Genomic DNA, 22035 nt, shown 5'->3' on the forward strand with positions numbered 1-22035 from the left:
CTCCTGCGTGTGCTGTCTCTTCCCTTTCCCTCCCACCCCCCAAAGAAGCTCAGGACAGGTATTGAACAGGCTGCCAGGCTGCTCCTAAGATAGAGCCTCTTCGAGCTGCCCGGCAGTGGCTATTCCCATTCCCTGGGTCCTGTAGGTTGTTATCCAAAGAAGTATGTTTTGGTTTAATTCTCTTTTTCTCAGCCTCTTAACTCCATCCTGTTGCTCTTTTGATCAGTTATACATCAGCTGTAACATAACTCTGTGATTTCGTTTTGGTGCCTCTTACTTCATCCGAAAAGGAACTCACTCTTCAAAGAAAACTTTTATTTCATTGTCTGCCACATATGCAAGTATTCCCTAAGGATTGGGGTTATTTATTATTTCACTCCCCCTCTTTGCTTTCCCCTGTTCCTCTCCAAAAGACTAACAGACACTAATCTCCTTTCATCAGGTTCCCTTTTCCTAATTTTTTTTCTTTTTGCACAAAATGCTTGCCACTACCTTTAACACCTTATTGTGTCTGGAGTGATAATTACTTTCAGTTGCCGCAGCTGCTGCATGGGGAGGCGTGCGGGCCCTGTAAATTGGGAATGGGCAACCTGGGTGGGATTGCAGGAAAACACCGAGTTCTGCAACATCAGAGAACATGACTATAGCAGGGACAGTTTTGTTTTTCCAATGTTTTTCTATTTTTTTTTTTCACCAAACTCAGCTTTAAGACGTATTTCTAGTGAGTCACCTCCACGACAATTTGTGCTTCCTTTGTTAGAGGAAAGGACCAGCTGATGCACGTGACAGAAAATAAGAAAAATATGAGTTGGTACCTGACACAGTTAAATCTCACATTTGGAAACAACACACACGGACATATCTGGATAGGGGGACACATGGGTCTGTCAACAGTTTTTAAGATCCTCTGAGGCATTATTAATTCTTATTTTAATGTATACAGTATTTCTCTGAACTCACAGTCTTGATTCAATCTTTTACTTCTCTCTTGTTTTAAGTGTGGGATTGAGAAGGAAATTTGGGCTTACTGTGAAAGTGAACACTAAGGCTGGGTTATAACCTTTCAAAAATAAGAGGATTTCCCAACGCATGTTTCCCCTTTCCTCCATTAGTTATTATATAAGTAGTAAGCAGATATTATTAACAGTATTATTTGTGTACTTTTGTACGTAGCTTGCCTGTTTCAGTCCCTCACAGTGTATTGAGATGCTTTATACTCCTACTAACCATAAGGAAATTGGCACACACTGTTCACTACATAAAATTAGGTTTTTATGAGACTAGTTTATACATGTTTTCTTAGATTTCCTAAAGTAAGCGCTACTAAATTATTTAATATACAATCTGAGATGCTTTTAATAAAAGGTTTGCCATAATCAGCTCTGCTCTGGACATGCTGGATTGAGCCCCTGTTTTTTCTTCTGTCTGCTCTCCCATTCTGTGCTGGAGGCTGGCAGATGTTTCCCATGCCTACCTAAGGTTAGGAATAAGGTCCAGTTTTGGGGTCTGTAGTGCAGGAGGGGCAGTGGTCTTTTGCAACTTTCAGACAGGTGAACAAAAAGCGTGACTAATCTGTGAGTCTCTCTTCAGTTCCCAAGCTTAGTTAGGTTAGAGTTAGGGTTGGGGTCAGAAGTGCTTAGTGTCACACGCTGGGGGATGTCCCAGTTTCTGGGAGGGAAACCTGGTGGTGTTGTCTGCTTTCAGCTGGAGTGAGGCCGTGCAGTAGAAAAAACAGGGAGACAGCAGCCAGTGTGGGACTTAGCAAATTCCTGGAGATAAAACAAGAGCAAAGTATCAGGAGCTTTGAAGGAATTTTGATTTGCAGGCAGCACTGGGTTCCCAGGCCTATGTTCCCAGGGGCTGGGGCTGGGTTAAGGTTATGGTTAGGATTAGGAAGTGTTAAGGCTTTTAACTTTGACAAACTGGGATATTTTGCTACTTCCAGAAAAATAAATTGAGGGAAAGTATCAGTATCTTCAAATTTCTTATTCATTATTTGTGGGCATTGTGGGTACCTGGGCATATTTTGACTAAGAGTTACTATCCCAGCTGGGTTAAGTAAACATGGAATGGTGCTGTCAGAATAATGGGGTACCCACGTTCCAGAGGATAAACTGAACCAGTGTCTTCAAATCGTTCCTTATTTATGGGCCATTTGCACCAGGAGCTGAAAATTGAGTTGCTTTGGTATCATGGCATGCTAAACTCCTCAGGGGTATTGGGATAAGGCTGTAGGAAATTATACTAATTCCAGAGCTGTGACTGCTCCAAGATCATGAATGGAGGCAATTCCTATTTCATGTCAGGAATTTTAAAAAATATTAATAGGGTTTCTTCTCAGTGTAGTCAGAGAGCCTGTCTCTTCCAACACTGGCACCTCCATGAGCTGTAGGGTGACTGCTGGCTTTTTCTACCTCTACTGGAGTAAAAAAACTGCTTTTTCTAGGTGATAACTTTACACAGAGTGCCATCTTTACTGATTTGGCCCCTTGTGAAGGGTCCTCTAGCTGATATATTCTTACAGTGTTTCAAGATTTCATCACTACATTTACACAAATCCCAAGTTCAAATGTCATTTTCAGGGTAGCGATGACATAGACCTTTTCTTTCTTTTGGCAGTAAAAGCATCCACCTTTTTACTTGTAGCAAGTTGCTCTATTATAATTCCCAAAGAGGCATTGCAATTCTGAGTTGTAGTCAAAATCTTTGCTGGAGTTGAACAAGAATCCCAAGCACTTGACCAAAGCAGTATTTCAAGAATATATTGTATTTATTTGAAAGACGATAATGCAATGCGGTCATCATTTGCTTCACTACAGGTATAAATCCTCTAAAACCATTGCAGATGTGGCAGGGATATTGCAACCCATTAACCTAACAAAATGTAACTGTTTTTCTCTTGCAAGGCTTCTCTGACTCAGTCTTTTTCTTTTTTTGCTGCGAGCGTGGTTGTATCTGTTGGCTCTGTGTGTACATTGTGGCATTGAGTTCCGCTGTCTAGACCACCTCCCTGTGAATTAATACTGAAATGGAGTGGCTTAAATCCCCATACCTTCCCTCCTTGTCCCTCTGTGTGCACGTTAAACTCAGCCAGCTGAGATCTTACTCAGAGTCTGGCACTTTCATGCTGCCGCCCGCTTGAATGGTATTTTTCAAGTGTTTGTGTATAACTCAGTGTGAGTATGAATGGTAGGGTCTGGCCCTAAAAAAAAAAAAAAAATTAAAAATCACTATTTATTATGGCATTTTAGTATGTATTTAAGATTCCTCCTTGTTGCCGGGTTTGTGTCCAAAATGGAATTACTAGTCTGCATCTTTGCTGATTGTGAATATGTCCACGAGGCTGAATTTCAGATGTACCCATTTATGAATCTGGCGTATATGCTGAATGCAGCATTTTGTGCAGGTCACGTGTTGTATACAAAACATCTGATAAAATGCTGCTCACAGTCTTACAGATCTTAGAAATCCTTTCCATATGTCTAATCTTAAATCCTTTCCATATGTCTCCATCTATACATGAGCACCAATTAGTCAATTAATCTGCCACCTTTATTTAATTAGATAATAAAGAAGAACTTTTTGAAGTTAAATCTTATTTCATTTTTCCAGGAATCAAAAATGACAACTAGTAGCAGCAACAAATTACAAGATAAATTTCCTAATCCACTCAGTGAATACATTAATATTACAGTATTTGCTGAGTTAAAACAAGTCCAACATTCAGTATTCCCCTTTGCAAACAAAATACATTTGCATGAATCCAAGTAATTTTTTTTTTTTTTTTTTTTTTTTTTTTTTTTTGGTATAAAAAATGGCTCTGTGTAGCAGTCCTGGAACAATTGCAAGACATTTTGACTCTTCAGTGTCCTTAGAAATTAACCCTGTGTTAATGAAAGTTCATAAGCAAGAATCCCTGTGCAATGGAAATCCTCCCATGCCCCCCTTAGGGCACCTCTCCAGCCGCTGAGCCGTGCTCCGCACGCAGGGCAGCCAGAGCAGGGGCCAAGGTGCTGCCTCAGTGTGTCCATCTCCATTGAACCTGTCTCATTAGCATGCCTCTGGGCTCCCCGAAGACATTCCATTTCATCTGAAAGCAAAATATAACAGAAACTGCATGTTTCTGGGTTTGCTGCTGGCAGCTGTTACCTTTCCGAGGGGGGGAAAAAAAAAAAAATTAAAAATTCCTCTGCCAGGTCCAGACCTAGAATAAATGAAAATAGCTACACTGGAGCCCACAGAGCACTATCACTTTGCACCTAGGGAAGGTTTGTCCCATGTATTTCTTACTTCAACTGCAAATAAACTCAATATAGAGGCATTAGTATTTTTAAAAGGTGAAAGAGATGTTATTTGCCTTTTCCTTGTAGCAGTACAAGAAAATTACTTTTTTTTTTTCTTTTTTCAGCAAGAAAATAGTTTTCTAATAATAACCCAGTATTAAGTGTCAGGTAGCTGCTTCATGATTTTCTGTGCTTTATTGCAGTCAGCTATTGGGAATGGGGTCAGATTTCCAACTCGCTGCAGAAGAGCTGCTTTTATTGGGTTGAGCATTGTTGTTTTCTGTCTGTGAATTATCAGTTGCTTTGAAGACTGATCACTTCCTTATCTGGGGATACTTGAGGATCACACAACTTTCTTTTTTGGTACCTGAAGCCTTGTTAGCACAGAGCTTATTGCATATAACTCCCTTTGTTTGTAAACGCAGAGATGACAGAATTTGGAAAGCGACTTTTTTCTCTGGATTTTTTCTCTGGATTTTTTCTCTGAATTTAGAGTGAACCAAACATAAAAAATATTAGACGCTCTTATGCTTTAACCTTGTGTCATAAAAGAAATTGCAACATAATCTATTTTATTTATATTAAAAAAAACCTAAAAATTTCCAAATTAACTGTCCTTGGATAGGTTTTATTATAGGGACCTGAATACGGAGAAAATCCCCCTAACTCTCAAACAACTAATATGGAAAGAAAGCTATTCCTCTGGCAAGTTTTTCAAAGTGAAAAGGAGAATTTAATTGGTTCATATCCAAATGTTTAGATCATGTTTTGATGCAGTAGTGGAAGTAGTTTATCTGAATCCTTCTATTTAGACAGATGAAATCGTAACAGAATATGTATTTTATAAGTGAGAGAAAAGAAGGAACAGAAAGGGAAAAATGCAACCAATATTCCCAACTAGAATATGGACTTAGGTCTTATCACAGTGGATTTTCATGCATGTACTTTATTAAAGTTACTAACTTGAGGAGGGCTCCTTGTGATCGTAAAATAAAGCACTGAGGTTTTTTAGGATGTGGGCCTTAGAGATTTCAAAGTTGAGCAAAAGAGATTAGGATTCTATTTTTTTTATCCTGCTCATAGTTTTTCGTATTTATGTATTAAGCTGCTTGTATTAAGCTCTTTGGTAAGTAGTATTTCTGATCTATGCTGCAATTTGTCATGACATTTCTCTAGGCAGCTATTATAAAGATGTCTGCTTCCTTTTTTTCTTAAACAAGAAAGTAGACTGCAAATAAGTCACTTGATTTTTAAATTACTATCAATTAAGAAAATGGAGTGTCATGGTCCAGAAAATTGATAGCTGAATTCTGATCTTGGATCTGGAAAATACTGAGCCATAAAATATTCATACACAGACACACAGGGAAAAAAAAAAGCTGATGTTATGTTCATCAGACCAACATATGTTGTTTGTGAGTGTCACTGGAGTTGCAGTTTTTAGGATATGGGGAAAAAGATAATTCGGGTGAAACAGGCAAGCAAGTTCATGATCTGATGATCACCTAAACAGGTTTTAATTTAGAAACTGTTGATACTGAAGCTGTTTTCCAAGTCTATTCGGTACAAGTCAGTGAAACTCACACTGACTTCGGCAGATCTCGTGTTTTTCTGCCAGTCGTTTCTAGCAGCTTGTCTGTTCTGCGTCCAGCCCGGGGAGAAACAGCACCTGCCTGCCTGGGTCCTTCGCTGCCTGTCTTGTCACGAAATCGGAGTGCTTTTCCAGAGAGCGATGCCTTTATCTTTGCTGCCCCCCAGCAAGGTGGTGAATTATCCCGGTTCTGCAGGAGGGAGCGGGGCCGGTGGCACCGGGGCCGTGTCGTGGCCGGGCGCTGGCACAGCCGGGCACCGCGGGCAGGCGGCTCGGTCCTTCGGCTCCGCGTGTGCCACCCCTCGCCCTCCTTTCATGGGTGCGTTTGTCAATCCCGCATACTTGACACCTACCTTTCAAGGTGTCTGCGTATGATCTGACCCGCAGCTGAACTCCTTTTGCAGCACCCTCTGGAAATGAGCATTTTCCGAACTCTCTCCCGCCAGCCAGCTCTGCAAACCCGCTCGTGCCCCCAAAAGCAGCAGCCCCCAAGCAGAGGGACAGCTTGCTGGTCCCTGTTTGCAGCGCTGGGAGTGGAGAGAGGAAGAGGAGTATTTAATTCACAGGTAATTGTGAATTGTAAAAAAATTGTGCAAATCGTCAGAAGGTGACAAACATTTCTGCGGTTTAATTAAAAGTTTAATTGTACCTTTCAGATTCTTGCAAAAGGGAAAATGAAACAGTGAAATCCTGTCATAATAATGTCTGTTAGGAGTTTGATCAAGTCTACTGAATTTTTAGAACTTCGCTGTGGATTTCAACAGCCTTTGGGTCAGGACCCATCACCCTTATTTTTTTCTACCTGAGCTCTTTTATCTTTGCCTTTATTTTTATTTTGCCTTTAATTTTTTTTTTTTTTTTCATTTGATGTCTTGTCTTTGAATATGTTTTCTCTCTGGAACGTGTGTATATCTTCATGATTTCTTTAATGACTCAGCTTTCAAGAGTAAGATAGAAAGGTGGTCATTTCCATAAACACATTTCATTTACAATTAAACTAAAAGGAGATTTATCAGTTCGTACCCCAATTTCAGCTGTAGTTTGAACATTTTCCTGTATAAGAATATGTTTCCTGTGAAGGCTGCAACCCTCCCTTTCAGTTATTTTAACTTGATGTGATGTCCAGAGAGTGAATTCTCAGAAAGAAAAAAAATTAAAAAGAGGGGGGGAGGAGTATAGGTTTTGTAAAATTTTTTTCAAAGATTTGAACTGCATTGTTTCACTAAGGAAAAGTCCAGTAGCTGAATTTATAATTAAGAGCTGCTGATGTACATTGCATTTAGCAATATGCTGGGCAGACAACAAGATTTACCCAGCCCTACTGGATCTGGGATTGAGCCTTGGGAACGAAGCCGGTCAGGACTGGAATGACACAAAACTCTGGAGTCTGAAACATGCTATCATTTACAAACTTTCCTTGTTTTATCTCCTGTCTCAGTAGCTAGTCCACAGTCTCCTTTCTTCACAAATTAATTGTACCACAGTCCTGCACTAAATGTGAGGTGGGGGATCTTTACTCCCTGAAATATTAATGGAGCAGAATTTTTTTCTGTGAGACAGACTGGATTTTTCAGTGGGTTTCTTTTTTCCCCCTCCATCTAACAAAGATCCCTTCTTGTCAGTCAGCTTTGTAAAAGCAGAGGAAGCACCAGACACATTGGAAACCAAGATATGAGAGAACCCAACAAAAACCCTTCTTTAAAAAAAATACTTTTGAACTTCAGAGAGGACGCAGTGCTTGCTTTGCTGTGAACACAGGGTTGGAGAGTTTTTCCTTTTTAACAGACATGTGTAGCACATTTGTTTCAGTTTTATATCCGCTGTCATAATATGATGGTTTTATTCGGGTTTTAAACATGCTTCGGCTGGAAACCCTACATCTTTAAATTAGGCAGCCCTGGTGCCTTTGCGATTTCCCTAGCTGCACTCTCTCACCTTACCCAGGTGCATGTTAAATCAGTATTAATGACAATATCATCCTTCTGCAGTCATCTCCTGCCTGCAATTTGGTTTTAATTACCCACCACGTTGTCTTTCCCCCTCACTGACAGCCATTAAATAGGGAATGACACCAGAGCTGTGCTGGTTGCTGGTGTCGAATAGACACTTCACCAGGGTGGCTAGTTCCTTTTTTTTTTTTTCCTCCCTCTCCTCTTCTCTTTTCTTTTCCTGCCTCTTTTTTTTTTTTTTTTTTTTTTTTTTTTTTTTTTTTTAATAATTAAAAAATTCCTTCCATAAAGCAGGCTGCAGTGCCTCCTCGTGGTAGTCATCAGGAAAAAAAAAGGGATTATTTTGCTCTGGCTTGTTTTGATGGCTGAGCGATGCTTGCTTTGGCTCAGCTAGAGCTCTTGGGGAGAGGGAAAAACCAGCATGATCCTTAAGAGAGAGAAAAAACAGCACTTAAAGATTAAGGCCTGATTGGGACACATTGAAGTGTCTCCTCGGTGGAATCTAACAGCAACTTTGATGTAGTATTTAAGGCTTGCCTGACAGTCTGGAAGAGCTGCTCGGAGGCAGAAGCCCGGTCAGTCCCGGGTGTCGGGGAATAAAGTGCTGCAGGCAAAGCTGCTGGCAGAGGTGACCCTGCCTGCATCCCTGCCTGCATCCCTGCCTGCATCCCTGCCTGCTCCCCGTGCTCCTGTGCTCCCGTGTGCTCAGGGATTTGACAACTCTTTCGTTCTCTGGTTCTCTATCACTGTGTAGAATTGTGCATAAACACGAGCAATAGGAATTTTTTATGCCAGACATGGCCTTTTAAAATTACTTTTAAAAGCTTCTAAATTCCTTTCACTTTGGCCAGTGGTTTGAAACAGCCTTGCCCTGCACCCCCTTCCCCAGCATTGATATTTACCCTCGTGGAAGGATTTCTCTGTGTGAACTAAGTTCTTGCTGGAGAGATTTAATTCTAGACCCATTGCACTAAGTTTTGTGGTACTAATCTTGATTTATAATGTGATAATTGGTGGTAGAGCCTGGTCCAAGATTTTCTCTGTCAGCCTGACCCTGTCCTGGTCTCTGTGCGAGGTGAATTCTCAGCAAGGTCAGTTGGAAGGGCACTGAGAAAGAGAACTGGGCAGTGATTAGTGAACTTGCATTAGGGAAAATACCTAAATACCTGTCTATTAGAAAACATGAAAAAAAAGTTGAAACATTTTTGAGGAGTGAACAGAACTTTTTCAATTGGGAAATTTCTTATTCCTGTTTTTCCCATCAGGGTGTTAGATTAAAAAAAAACCCCAAACTTTATTGGAAGGAAAAATAAAAAAAAAATCTGGTAAAGATGGTTTGTGAAAGACAATCACTGCCCATCCACGTTTTGTTTCAGACATGACAATATTTGATCTTATTAAATGTCAGTTACATTGATTTGATTTGAGAGGCCTGGATTGTGAATCACTAAATACTTGCCCTGTAAATTTGTTGGCCCTTTCAAGAAAATTTCTGACTGAAACTTGAGGCTTATAACAGGGAGTCTACCAGGAGGGTTTATTCTCTGATACAGCTTCCACATATTGGTTTACAGCTGTACCGAGTCCCCTTAGAATGATTTTTTTTTTTTTTCTTCCCTTTCCTAATATGAAACTTGATGCTTGGAAAATCTGATAAGTGAGTTTCATTTCCCTGGAAATTTATTGCTTCTATTTCCAAGTGCAAGGAAATAAAACAAGTAAAAACAATAAGCAGTCTGTAAGGAGGGTATTAATGAGGGGTCACTCTTTTCTCATGTAGGCTCAAGCTCAGGAGAAAAGGAGAAAGGAGTTGCTTTGGGGGCAATCTAAATGGCTGGCGCAGTATATTTTGCTTTATTTATCAGCTCTGTTCTATTTCTCTCTTTACAACGTGCTCTCCAATTCCAAGCAAGATATTTATGACAAGAAATACAAAGTCTTTTCTTCAGGTAGTGGAAACTCCTTTGACTTCAGGGACAGGCTGATTTTTAGTTGACAAAAGACTATTTATGCTGCTCTGAGCATCTCCGAAATCAGAAGCGTCCATTTGTATATGTAAAAATATGCCATCGAATTCCAGCATCCCATCCTTATTCCAGTGGAGAACTACATTATGCTCATCTAATTCCCCATTCTTTCATTTGGAAATTATGGTGTTCTTCCCTTCTTCCTGGTAATTGCTGTACAATGCTAAGGAGCTGCCAAGTTCCACTGCAGGACTCATTATATTTAATACCGGTGGAAAAAAATTGCCATCTATAGAGCATTTTGTATGGGAAAAGAACTGGGCTTCACAACATGGCAGATGTGCATCCCTGTAGATCCTGCTGCTGAATCAACTCCTAAGTGAGGCAGACTGGTCCATCTTGGATGCAGGGAGGACAGTTTGGAGGATAAACATGACAATAAGACACTTTAATGGAGGGAAAATTTAGTGCTAACAATGTCACTTTGATTTTTAGATTTCTTTTGCACCAATTCCCTGTACTTCCCCTAGTTTGCTTAGGAAAGTTGTATTCGTTCAAGCTGTCTTAATTTTTTTGTATTGTGCAGCAGTGACTTAGTTGTGTGTTGTAAATGTGATGCCTTTTTATAGACTCTATAGCAGGTTTATTTTTAAATGTATTTTCTCTAGGGAAGGGCACACAGTTTACTCAAAATTTACCATATGCTTTGCATCGCCAGTAAAACAGTTGTACAAAATACCATATTTTTAAATCTGGTGAGTTGTGAAGAATCAGAGAGAGCCTGGATGAAGAACACTAGTTAGAACGATAGATACTCAGAAACTCCTTCCCTTCCCAGAGTAAACTGCCATGAAGTAGCTCAAGAGGGACTATTGAAAACATTATTGTGCTTTTCAGGTTATAGGCCTTGAACCTGCAAACACTTGTGCATGTAAATAACTTCATATAGGTAAAGCAAATGCTTTGAACTCAAAAGGGCTACTTGCATGTAGGAAGTTTTTTATGTATGTAAGTGCCTGCAAGATTAAAACTGTAGTTGGTGTTTGATTAACGTTTAATCCTCCATGGCTGTGCTGCCTTACGGACAAACCAGAGGGAGTTTCAGAGGAGGCAACTCAGGAGCTGAACATGCAGATGAGCTTTAGCTCCATTACTTAGGCTGGGTTTAGATTTTCAGTTTCAAGATTATATAAATCTGTTTGGGATTTTTGTTCTTTTGTTTTGTTTTAAAGTTTAGAAATAAAAGCCAAAGCTACCTCCTCCTAAACTTGAAGTCTGAGTTTGTGATACATGTTCCTGTTTTGGCTTCTTTTCCTTCAAGTAAAAAAGGCTTGAATTTAATTCACAACATTTTACACTTTTTATTCTGCCACTTTCATCTTCAATATCTAAAGAAAAGTGAAAGAAAGGTAGAAATACAATAGTGTATTTTAGAAAGTAATATTGCCTTTTACAAAATTATCCTGATCCTTACTCTTCTCATTCAGCATTTTACCCAAATCAGCATTGATTTGCAGAGGCTTTTGATGAACTTAACATGGCTGTTTTTCTAAAAGGCCATAGAACACAGTCCACGCCCCACAGAAGCTACTAAGAGTTTTTCACTACATCTGTTGGAAGCTGATTTAAAGTTAGAGAACGCCTAACTACAGGAAATACATGATTTCTTCATATGAAATTATTTGTTTGCTTGTAACTTTAGGACCACACAATCTAGAGTTGCTGTAAGATTTTTCTGCAAATTATTAGTCAACTCTTGAACACAGTTTGTGACAGTGCTGGCAAACAATGGACTTAAAGAATGTTTTGAGGAAGTGTCTGTGTTTATATGGGAAGTTGTAAATGGGCATGGGTGAGACATTATGAAGAATGAAGATGTGGAAATGCATCCTGCAGGAATGGTGAAGCACACGGAGAATGGATGCAATTGGGCTGCAACACCCAGGGATCAGTCACTGTCCTTTTTGTCTGGAGAAGTCAGAGTTTATGCTGGATTTTGGGAGAAAGCTGCTTTTTAGTGACTGGGGAAAGGCTGGCTGGACCTTTGTAGTTCATCCATGTAACATCATACAGGGGGAAAGACATTCCTGCTGATTTTTTTGGTTTATTTGATTCCAAACCACTTTTCCTCTTCTCTCTTTATACGCACACCTGACATCCTTAAAGCAGTCTTTGTTATTTAGTACATCTTTGACACTTCTGCTTTGTGCATAAAATAGAAACAGTGTTGTGTTAGCCTGCTGGTCTGAGAGCCTTATCCTGGGCTATGGCTCTGTTTTTCTCAGCTCTGTGTGTGCAGACTCAGAGGACAGACAAGTAACCAGGGGTGAAATCCACCTCTGTGCTGGGTAAACATTTAAACTTTATGATCCTTGTCCTAGCCCTGTACATAAGGGTGAATTTCATCCGCCATAAATGTAAAGTCTTCCTGTGTTATTACAGTTGCCTTTCCCCGTTTTCCATTATCTTTGAACCCCCTCTCCATCATTAAGCTTTCTTTTAGGATCCAGGAAAATGTCATTCTCTTCTCCTCTTTCTCTGACTGGCCTCTGGTTATATTAGAAAATAAAATTAATCTCAAGGGGAAAATAGCACTTAAAATTATTACTACTGTTTAGCTTACTAAAGTGATTTGCTCTCCGTGACCTGTCTCAGGCTGATCCTCGTACAAATCAAATCAGCACACAAAACAGCACTGGGAAACGGTTTCCAGACTCAGAATTTCACAGCTCCTGAACCTTTCGAATGTCACAAGCAAACCAGAAATGAACATATTGGTTTATCTGTCTCTTTAGATCCCAGACAGTGTTTTTTTTTTTTTTTAAAGGCACGTATTTTCCCGTGCTCCATATGAAGTGTATGAATAAGCCAGCTGTAATGCTTCTGGGTGAGTCTATACTTAAATGTTTTGCTGAGCGGGGGCTGGAGAAAGTTTCCATCCAGTTCCAAGCCTGTCCCTGGGTTGTGGGGTATTAATGTCACTCTGACCTCCAACAGTTTCTCATTAAGCTGTCTAAAACATGAACTCTTACCAAGCGCCTGCTCTTCATTTTAATTTGATGGGTTTATCAGTGGGCTGGAGGAGACAGCTTGTGGATAGACCAGACTTCGATGATATTTCCCTGAGGCTCAGCTGGTCCCCACCAGGAGCACTGGGATGGCACAGCCCATGGTCCCCAGGAGAGCTGCGTGGTCTCACAGCACGGCCAGAGGCACCGGCTCAGCGTGGCTGCAACAGCAACACGTTCATTAGTTCTGCCTCTCAGCTGCAAACGAGTGGAGGTGTTGGAGCTCTCTGCATACGTGGCTGTGCTTTTTCACTCTCAGAAGTAGCTCAAACCATTCTAACTTGGGTGTCTCTCTGGCACACTGTTTCACGGTGCAGGTGCGTTCTCAACGCCCCAACTCCACAAGGAATAGAAGGCCAATCCTGTGAAACACAGATAACATCACTCACATCATTAGGCTCTGAGCCCATTTCCTTTCTGACCTTGCTGAAGTGCCGGATGCCACAAGGATGACTCGTCATCCCCTTTTCCCTTGAAGTCCTTCCTGTCCAATTCAGCAGATAGATACCAACATCTGTGAAATTTAAGGAATGACATTGCAACATCCATGACAACAATTTGTTCGTCTTGTGGTGACCTCTTGTGGAGTCATTTAGAAATCAGGCTTGATCTGTCATGTATGTTACATTCCAGGGAGAGGAAGACAGGAGTCAAAATCCAAAATGTTCTCGGGCTTGAAGGGACAGTCAGGTCAATCTGAAGGACACACAGTCTCCCGCGGGCTCTCTGCATCTGGGTTTGATGGCAGGGTCATTTACTTGTCTCTTTGTACTCACTTTCTATCTTTGTGAATAAAACCCAACTTGTCCTTGACTCTCAAGCATAGGCTTAGCTTTAAAGAATTGGCGTTAAAAGCCAAAGTGTGTTATAGCAGTAGATCTGCACCTTATGAGAAAGATCCTAGCTTTTGTGTCACCCCATTTTTTAAATTGTCGTTCTGCACATATGGTAGACATCAGAGTGATTGCGGAGCCTGCAAGGTGCAACTAGGTGTGAATTGTTTAAAACAGGACTGCCACCACGTTCATATCCAACTCCATATTTGGAAAATCTAGAAGTGATTGTTCTTCACCCCCTGCCCATGTCTAATGCATAAAATCAAAATCTTTCATGCCATTCACATTATTTTTTGTGCCGATCCTGCTCAAAGCCAACCTTTATTTTTCATTAATTCTTGCAAGGCTTGAAGCTGTTCCCAAAGAAACCAATTGCCAAACTGATTGTGGAAGCCAGATCAAATCTGTAGTGTAATTTCCCCCCTGCTTTTTTGTTGTCCTTGCTCCAAGTCATTCCTGTCTCATGCAAACTACAATAACTATGGCAAGCGTTTACTTGTGGGAAAAATTATCTCAACTTCCTCTCTGTGCATATAATATCTAACAATGTACTGTACTGAATAGCATATTGAGAAATGTCATTGATTATTCAGAGTTTAACATGATGAGCCATTCCGTTGTTCTCTTCATTGAGACCAATTTATTCTTACGCTCAGATAAAATTACAATACTCTAAATAATAAAATAAATAAACCCCATGACCTGCTATGAGAAAGATCCCCTTTGCAATGATAGTTTTTAAAACACCTGCATGGGTCAAGGTTTTTTCCTTTTTTCTCCACACGTTTGTTTTGTTTTTCATTTTTTGGCTTTATTATTTGGTCACTAAGCAAAAGGTTTGCTGGGTGCCTTTTTTTAAGCTTGAGGGAGAATATGAATGTCATAAATATTTCATTTTCCAAGCACATCTTGCATTGTTCCTCACTTTCAGACCTTGCCAGCAGTCAACACAGTAGTAAATTTCAGCACCTGTGGACCTTTTTCAGTAATTTATGATTTCCATTAGATTTCCATTAGAGATGGACTAAAACAGTTTAGAAAAGTGCTAGCACCTTCAGCCATACGGATCTTGCCTGTCTCTGAGGAGGAGGGTTGGATTTTGCTGTCTGTGCCCATGGCTGCTGCCAAAGGTTTGGCGCTGCAGTTGGAGCTATTGGGTCTCAATGCCAGCCAAAATGCCTCCTTGGAGAGGAGGTACCATAGCTGAGAAAGGAAGGGCAGGTTGAAAATAGAAAGCCAGACTTCTCAGTAAAAATGGTGCTGTTTCTCCCTTTCTGCCCCTGCAAGCTTGAGCACAAGTTTAGCCAACAGTGACTGGCTTTACTGGGTCACTACAAGTGTCTGTAATTCAACAGCCACACATTTTTGTTGGCAGCATTCCATCCTGAGCTTTGTGGGGTGCCTTTCCCCTCCTTCCAGCTCTCCTCCTCACACACCTGTGGTCTGGTACAAGGCTTTGACGGTAGTAATTTGTTTCACTAGGAAATATATTGGAGAGAGGCCTTAAGGTAAGAACTTTGGGGTTAGTTTGATTAAGAAATTGTCTTGATATTCCCTCCATCTCGAATGCAAACTTACAAGCAGCATGTGTTTGTTCCAGGACTAGTTGTAAACCTGGAAAATCTCCCACATGATTGCCACAAAGCGAGATATGGTGGCAAATAAATCACAGCGAATAATTTAGTCATGATTGTCCATTGGCATTGTATCATAGCTTGAATACATTTCCCATAATAGCTCATGATAGTCCCATTGACATCCACTTGACTTTTATGAAGTTTTGCAGATTTCACTCTAATATGAATGGCTCTGACTGGTGTAGGATTGCAGCAGCTGATTCAAGGATTGAATATTAGACCGGATATTAGATGAATTATTGTACCCATGGCATTTTCTGGAAGCTGTCCTCTGGGTAGGATTGGAATTTTGGTTGTTCCGTCAGTTCGGTATTTGTTAATTATTTTAACCAGCTGCACTACATCGAGCCATCATCCCTATGTAAAACTTTCCCTTTGTTGCCATCCTCTGACCACCTTTCGGCACTGTCATTCCAGCAGTAGGGCACTCCAGGGGGCACGGCTCGTGCTGGGATAACGTCACACTCCGAGTGCTCTTCACAATGGATTTCAGCAAGCTGAGGAGTGACATTATCTCAGCAGGACATCTGCCCTTCACCTTCCCTGAGGTAGGGACCCACCTCGGAAAGGTCAATACTTGCAGTTTAAAATATTATTTTAACCATTGCTATTCAGAATTCAAAGGAAGAAGGGAGTGAATGTCAGATAGCCATGAAATTAATGAAGCCCATTACTCCCCACAAATGACAACTGGCCCCAGACATACACTGAATATTGTTTTACTTGGGTTTTAAGCATGTTAAAAAAAAAAAAAGAACATTCTGCAGGATATTTTAACATGAATCCCAAGTGCCAGCAGAGTAGCCATTTGCATTCTAAAAAAGTTATGTGTTTAAAAAAGGCATTGGTGAATTAATACACTGAGGACTTTGACTACTTTTATCTCTTTGCTATCACTCTTCTGCTTCTTTGTGTACAGCTTATTTCGGAATAGCAATAAATCTTCTTAAAAGATAGTGGAATGATGTCCTGGCTGGAGCCGAGCACACTGCTTGAACCAGGGGATTTGTCTCATCAGTGTAGCATGTCTTCCCTGCAGTGGACCATCCACTTCATACTTTTGGGGTAGAGGTTTTTAAAAAACTACCATATTCTCAAATCTTATTTGCCTTCTAACCTGAAATGTAAAACTGAGAAAGCACTTTTGGGAAGTTAGAAATGGCCAAATAACTCACACAATTCCTTTTCTGTTCCTTTTTTCCTTTGTATGAAGAACGTAACTCCAGGAGCTCAGTTCATAAAACAAATGTTGTTTGTGGAAAACGGAACACATCCTCCACATATGTTTGATAGTATTACATTTGCACCTTTTTTTTTTTATCATTTATGCCACTAAAGCACAGCAGCAGAGATGGCAAAGGTAAAGAAAAAAATCTGATTTATCGCTGTTTTCTTTGATTTTACTGCTGATGCAGTTCCAAAGAAATTAGTGGAGTCCCACCAGCACAAGTCAGCCAGCGCTGAGCCACGCTGAGGCATTTTGCTTTGAGAATCTGGCTGAGCTCTTCTGGGAAATGTTTTTCAATATCGGCTCAGCATGACGAGGGCATCAACTGGCTTGTGGATAGAGTTTATCTTCAGGGGTTAGACACACCTTTGATTTGCTGAATGATGCCTCCTGTATTGTTTGATGGAGCAGCAAATGGAAGGCAATAATTCTGGCAGACGGTTTTAAGGAGTGGCTGGGGGAGCAGATGAGCCTCAACATTTACAGATCCCATTTCGACCTCTCTGCTCTGTCGTTCTGCCCATCATGGCATTTTCTGGAGGTTTTGAGATGCTGAAGGATGACACAAGGGTTTTTGTTTCAGTATTATCATAACATTTCTAGATTTGGCCATAGAACTGAATCTGATTTTGCGATTTCTGGCTGAGTTTCTAAGCCAACTTGGCTATGTTTATATAAGTGCCCTCTCTTAAAATTCCCAAAGGAATCAAAACTGCAGAGTTCATAGAAGTCTTCCATTAGTCATCACAATAAAAGGTTATTAATCATAAATGCCTTTATGTTCAGAATTAAATTTTTACTAATTTTGTTCTGAAAGTATATACTGTGTTTAGGCCTGCTGAATGGAAATGAAATTAGAGTAATAACTATTGAAAAGGTATTTTAACCATAGTTGTCAAAAGAGCATTGTCTTAGAAATGGATTAAAAGAGGCAGCCCTGTTTTCTTCTAAAGAAGAACTATTTTCACTGAGCTTCTTTTATTGATAAATTTCCAGAGACCTTGAGTTATGGATTATTTTCTAGCAATCGATGTTCATACTTCATGTATTGTCTTTCCTACCATGTTTTGAAACATTATAAAACATGTCAGCAGAAATCCATAAAAATTCAGTTGATAGTTGAAAGCATAGAATTAGTCAAAGAGGGGTTTTTTTTGGGGACAAAAGACCCTTGGGGAGGGGGATGTGTGTATTTCTATGAGTATGTAAGGTAAGCCACACTCTCAGCTCCACTCCGGTGTGCCAGTGCAGCCTTGGACGGATACCCAAACACCCAATTTGGCCTGGAAAGGAGGTGGGCCACGTTGCATCACTGCAGAGTCTTACTTCAGGCAACTTTCCTTCCTCTGTTTTCCATGAAGCTGTTTAATTCATAAGCTTTGATGTTTAAACTGATCCTGACCTTCTGTGAGTACTTCAAAAAGGGAAAATTAGCTGCTTGGAAAAATAGAACGACTTAAATCTAGCAATTTGGGACACACATGTTAAGGTCCCACTGAACTTGTGTTGACTTCTTCAACTCTTTTTGGTATTATTTCCTGATTGACTTATAACTAGAGAAAGGTGTTAATTTTCAAAACTTCAGGAATCTCTGTTTATTGATCTGTCTTTGAAACGTTGTCCCTGGTACAAGAAGAATCCATCAAGACACAGGGAGCTGCTCTAAACACAGGGTATAAAAGACTTTGATTAACTTTATTTTGGCTTTTACTTACCTCTAATGAGTAAAATGATTAATTGAATAACACTCCCTGGCTTCACTATAGTTGATGGTCCATAACAACTCCCCTGGTTCTCATAGTTTATAATTTAGCTGTCAAAATATTCTCTAGGTTAGATCTTGGGAAGAAAGGTCTTGACTTTGCTTTTTTTTTTTTTTTAACAAAGCAAATCTACTTCAACTATTTGTAAGTTATTGAAGTCAGTTGAAAACATCCCACTTTAAAATATGTGCCTGGTCAGTGTTCGGTAGTTATTATTTTGGGAGGATAAAAATTTAATACATCATTTCAAAGTATTTAAAATGTGCAACTGATCTTTGCTGTGATTTATTGTAGACTGGGATGTACATATATGGTCAGAGTTTTTCAGATGGGGGGAATGTCTCTACTGTGTATTAAGGGTACTTTTTGAAATAGCTGAATGGATCAATTTTTTTTGACGATCGACACCTGGCTTGATATTTTTGAACTTTTTTAAAGTATTGTGTAAAAGCCCTGTCTTTTTTAATTACTTTTGCTCTTCAAGATCTAGTTCTTTAAGATACATTTGGGCCCTGTGGGCATGGAGACAAGTTTCCTTCAAGGCAGGCTTCAGTTTTAGTGCTGCTGGACTCAGCTTTGGATCCTAGGAGGATTTTATCCTTATATCCCAAAGTTTTGAATTTTCCTGGAGTGAACACATCTTTCCCATGTATCCTAACTGTTTTGTCCCACCAGTTTTGAGGGCTTTTTTGGTGATTAAATTCAGGCATCTGTTCCTAGGCAATCCTGTTTCCAGGTGGGTCTTTCCTATTCAGAGCCCATTGCTGCCCTTTGCTTGATTGCAGTTACTGATGGGCAGATCCAGGTGTTGGAGCACTGGCTGTGACTCACAGGTCCTTCAACAAGAGAGACCTTCTCTCACCTTTTAAAGCTTCCTGGAGGTTCAGGGTAACACCTGAGCCTACAGCAAGGGCAGCTCAGGAAAAGGTCCAGCCTCAGCTGCTTGCCCTCAGCAGATGGTTGTGTGGGGTTGGATGTGTTTCACTGCTCACAAAATCAGACCCGTGCAAAGATGCAAATCTCTCTCTTCTTCTCTTTCAGCAATTTTTGATGCTCCTTACTGCTGTTAAAATTAAAGCTAATTTTGCCCACATCCTTATTGTTCGACTTGATGTGGTTATTTTATTTTTGTAATTAAAAAGATTTGATTAGTTGTGCTATGAATGTTTCCATCCATTACTATACCCCTCTTCCATTATGTTTTGGGGGTTTTTTAGTTAATACTAAGTTCTCTTTCTTTATCTTTTACACCAGCTTTCAAGGAAAAAAGTCCCAAAGTTTCCTACATTTTTAACTTTGCATCTAATATCTCAATTCTATTTTGACATATTAAGTGTGTGTGTATGTTCAAGATTTCTTACTTTGCTCTTATTTCTGGTGGAATTTTGCCATAAATTCTGTGCGTCAAAGGGAATTTGCAGTTAAATTTGAAGTCTCCACTGCTTTTATTAAGCCAAATCCTGGAAGGTGCTAACTCCTCTCAAAATCTGTATTTTACTGATAACAGAAGGTGCTTATTTTAGTGTAGAACACTGTATCTTCCTGTCTTTTTATTCACTCAGTTTACTAAGATAGTAGTCAAAGACTATCCCAACAGTAAAACTGAATAGAGGAAAACATCCTCATAATTGCAAAAAAATCTCCCAAATTTCCTACCCCAAACCCTCAAATAAAATCCTGCATTGTAGATAAAAATTTCTACACACGGGGCCAAATTCTTACCCAGCTAAAATTAACGTCTATGCCACTAGGGTTTATTAAAATAGTGAGAAGTTTTACACAGATATAGCACACTGAAGAAATCCTTTTTAGCACTGTAATAAAACATAAAACTGTCTGTACTCCTCTGTGTCAAACCCTCCCTATTTGTGCAACACCACTTCTTTAAAAATAAAAAAAAAGGAGTGATCTGGTTCTAGTCTCTGTAAAGCTATTATGTCTGTCCAGAGATTTTCAGTAAAATCAGATCACTGATAGCAAGACCCCACAGTGAGACACAAAGCCTTTTTTTGACTCATGTTGGCAAATACGTGGTACAAACCTGGACATGTGAAAGTTTTATAACAAAACTGAAAGAAAAAGTGTTGTCTTGAGTTGCAATGAGCATCGCTTAAAACATCATCTGAACTACCAGTAAGTTTTAGCTGTAGACAAATTGCTTTCTGAGCATGGCTTTCAAAGAACCCTCAGGTTTGAAGTGAACTGATGAGATCAGGCTGTAATGTGAATTCAGACGCATGTTCCTTAGGCTTATTCACAGGGATGGTCCATTTCACTCCTCACCAGCAGCATTTCCAAAGCAGTTTATGGTTCCTCCTGAGAACTGGTCATTTTAAGTGTGCAAAATTATGTCCATTGAAGGAATTCTGGGATCTAAAGTGGTGCAAACTGGGGAGCATGGGTTTTCCAAAATTAATTTCTTTAATGAATATGAATACATAAATGTGTCTTAAGCTATAACATTTTCAGCTCTCAATTTACAATATTTAAATATTCAAGAACTGCCAAGTGGGCTTTCTCATCTGTTTATTTGAAGCAGTCCACACAGAGTTGGTGTGATCAGTACTACTGTTGAGATGAAACATGAAGTCTACGAGTAACATCTCGTGCCAAAGTGAACTTTACGGTTAATAAATTCAGCAGTTCAGAGGTTATTTAGTCAGTAATTAAATGTAAGAGTCAATATTTAAGTCCAAGAAGAAATCTTGAGAATCTTGATCTTGTTAAACTCCTATCTCAATTACATGATCAAAGCCAGCAGAAGTATTTTTCTTTGTAAGTATCACTTTCAAAGTCACTGACTCTTCTTCCACAGGGAGTTTGATTGTTGACTTCAGCTGAAGAAAGTTTAGATCAACACTGAGCTATTTTGAAAAATCCTCCCTGATACTTTCTCTGACTAGAGACATCTGAACCTTCTGAGGTTAACAAATCTTGTTTTGGAGTCACCATCATGTTTTGTAATTCTTCTTCTCACTGTTCTCAACTGAAGTTGTTGCAAATGGGAGAGAAAAAAAAATCAAAGCAATGTAATCTTCCTTTCTTTCTTTTAACAACTAGAGTAAGCAGCAGATTATTGGCATTGCAATCAGATTTGTACAGTGATGTTTATTGTCTCTCTAAGTGTTATCAATGGTATAATTTTTGTTCTTTGATTTTCAGTTTGGTTATGATAGGGAGAGATGGCACAGGAGAGGGGCTTCCTTGAGCTTTTGTTTTGGTCGGATGGAGTTTTTCATAACCATAGGTCTGTTTTATCCATGATGGCACCTGATACTTTGAGAAAACTTTGAAGAAAACTTACTCTCTTGTTAAGAGGGACCTTGCGGCTAAACAAAAAAAATCCTTCTGCCTGATTGTAGTGAATGAATTGAACAACTGACTGGATTGAATTTGAAAGCATTGACTCAGACAATTTTTTCTTATTCTGAATGGAATGTTCTTGTTATCTATACAAAGTTTAGAAGGACTTTCAGCAGTCTAAGTAGTGGACAGAAATGTAGAAACTTCAGCAAGTTTAGGAAAAATATGTGGGCTAGTAATGCCTGCAATCACTGAGGTACCTGGTTGATATTCATTTCTTTGGAAAAAAATCTTGGTATTAGAAACATTGAGGAGAGTAAAATTTGGGCTGGATCTTTGGCTGGGATAAACCAGTATACTGCTTTTAATTCCAAATACTTGAAATTGTCAGCGCTGAGCATATTGTGAAA

The sequence above is a fragment of the Coloeus monedula genome (genome assembly GCF_965178545.1).
Source record: "Coloeus monedula genome assembly, chromosome: 14".
In the NCBI taxonomy this organism is placed as follows: Eukaryota; Metazoa; Chordata; class Aves; order Passeriformes; family Corvidae; genus Coloeus; species Coloeus monedula.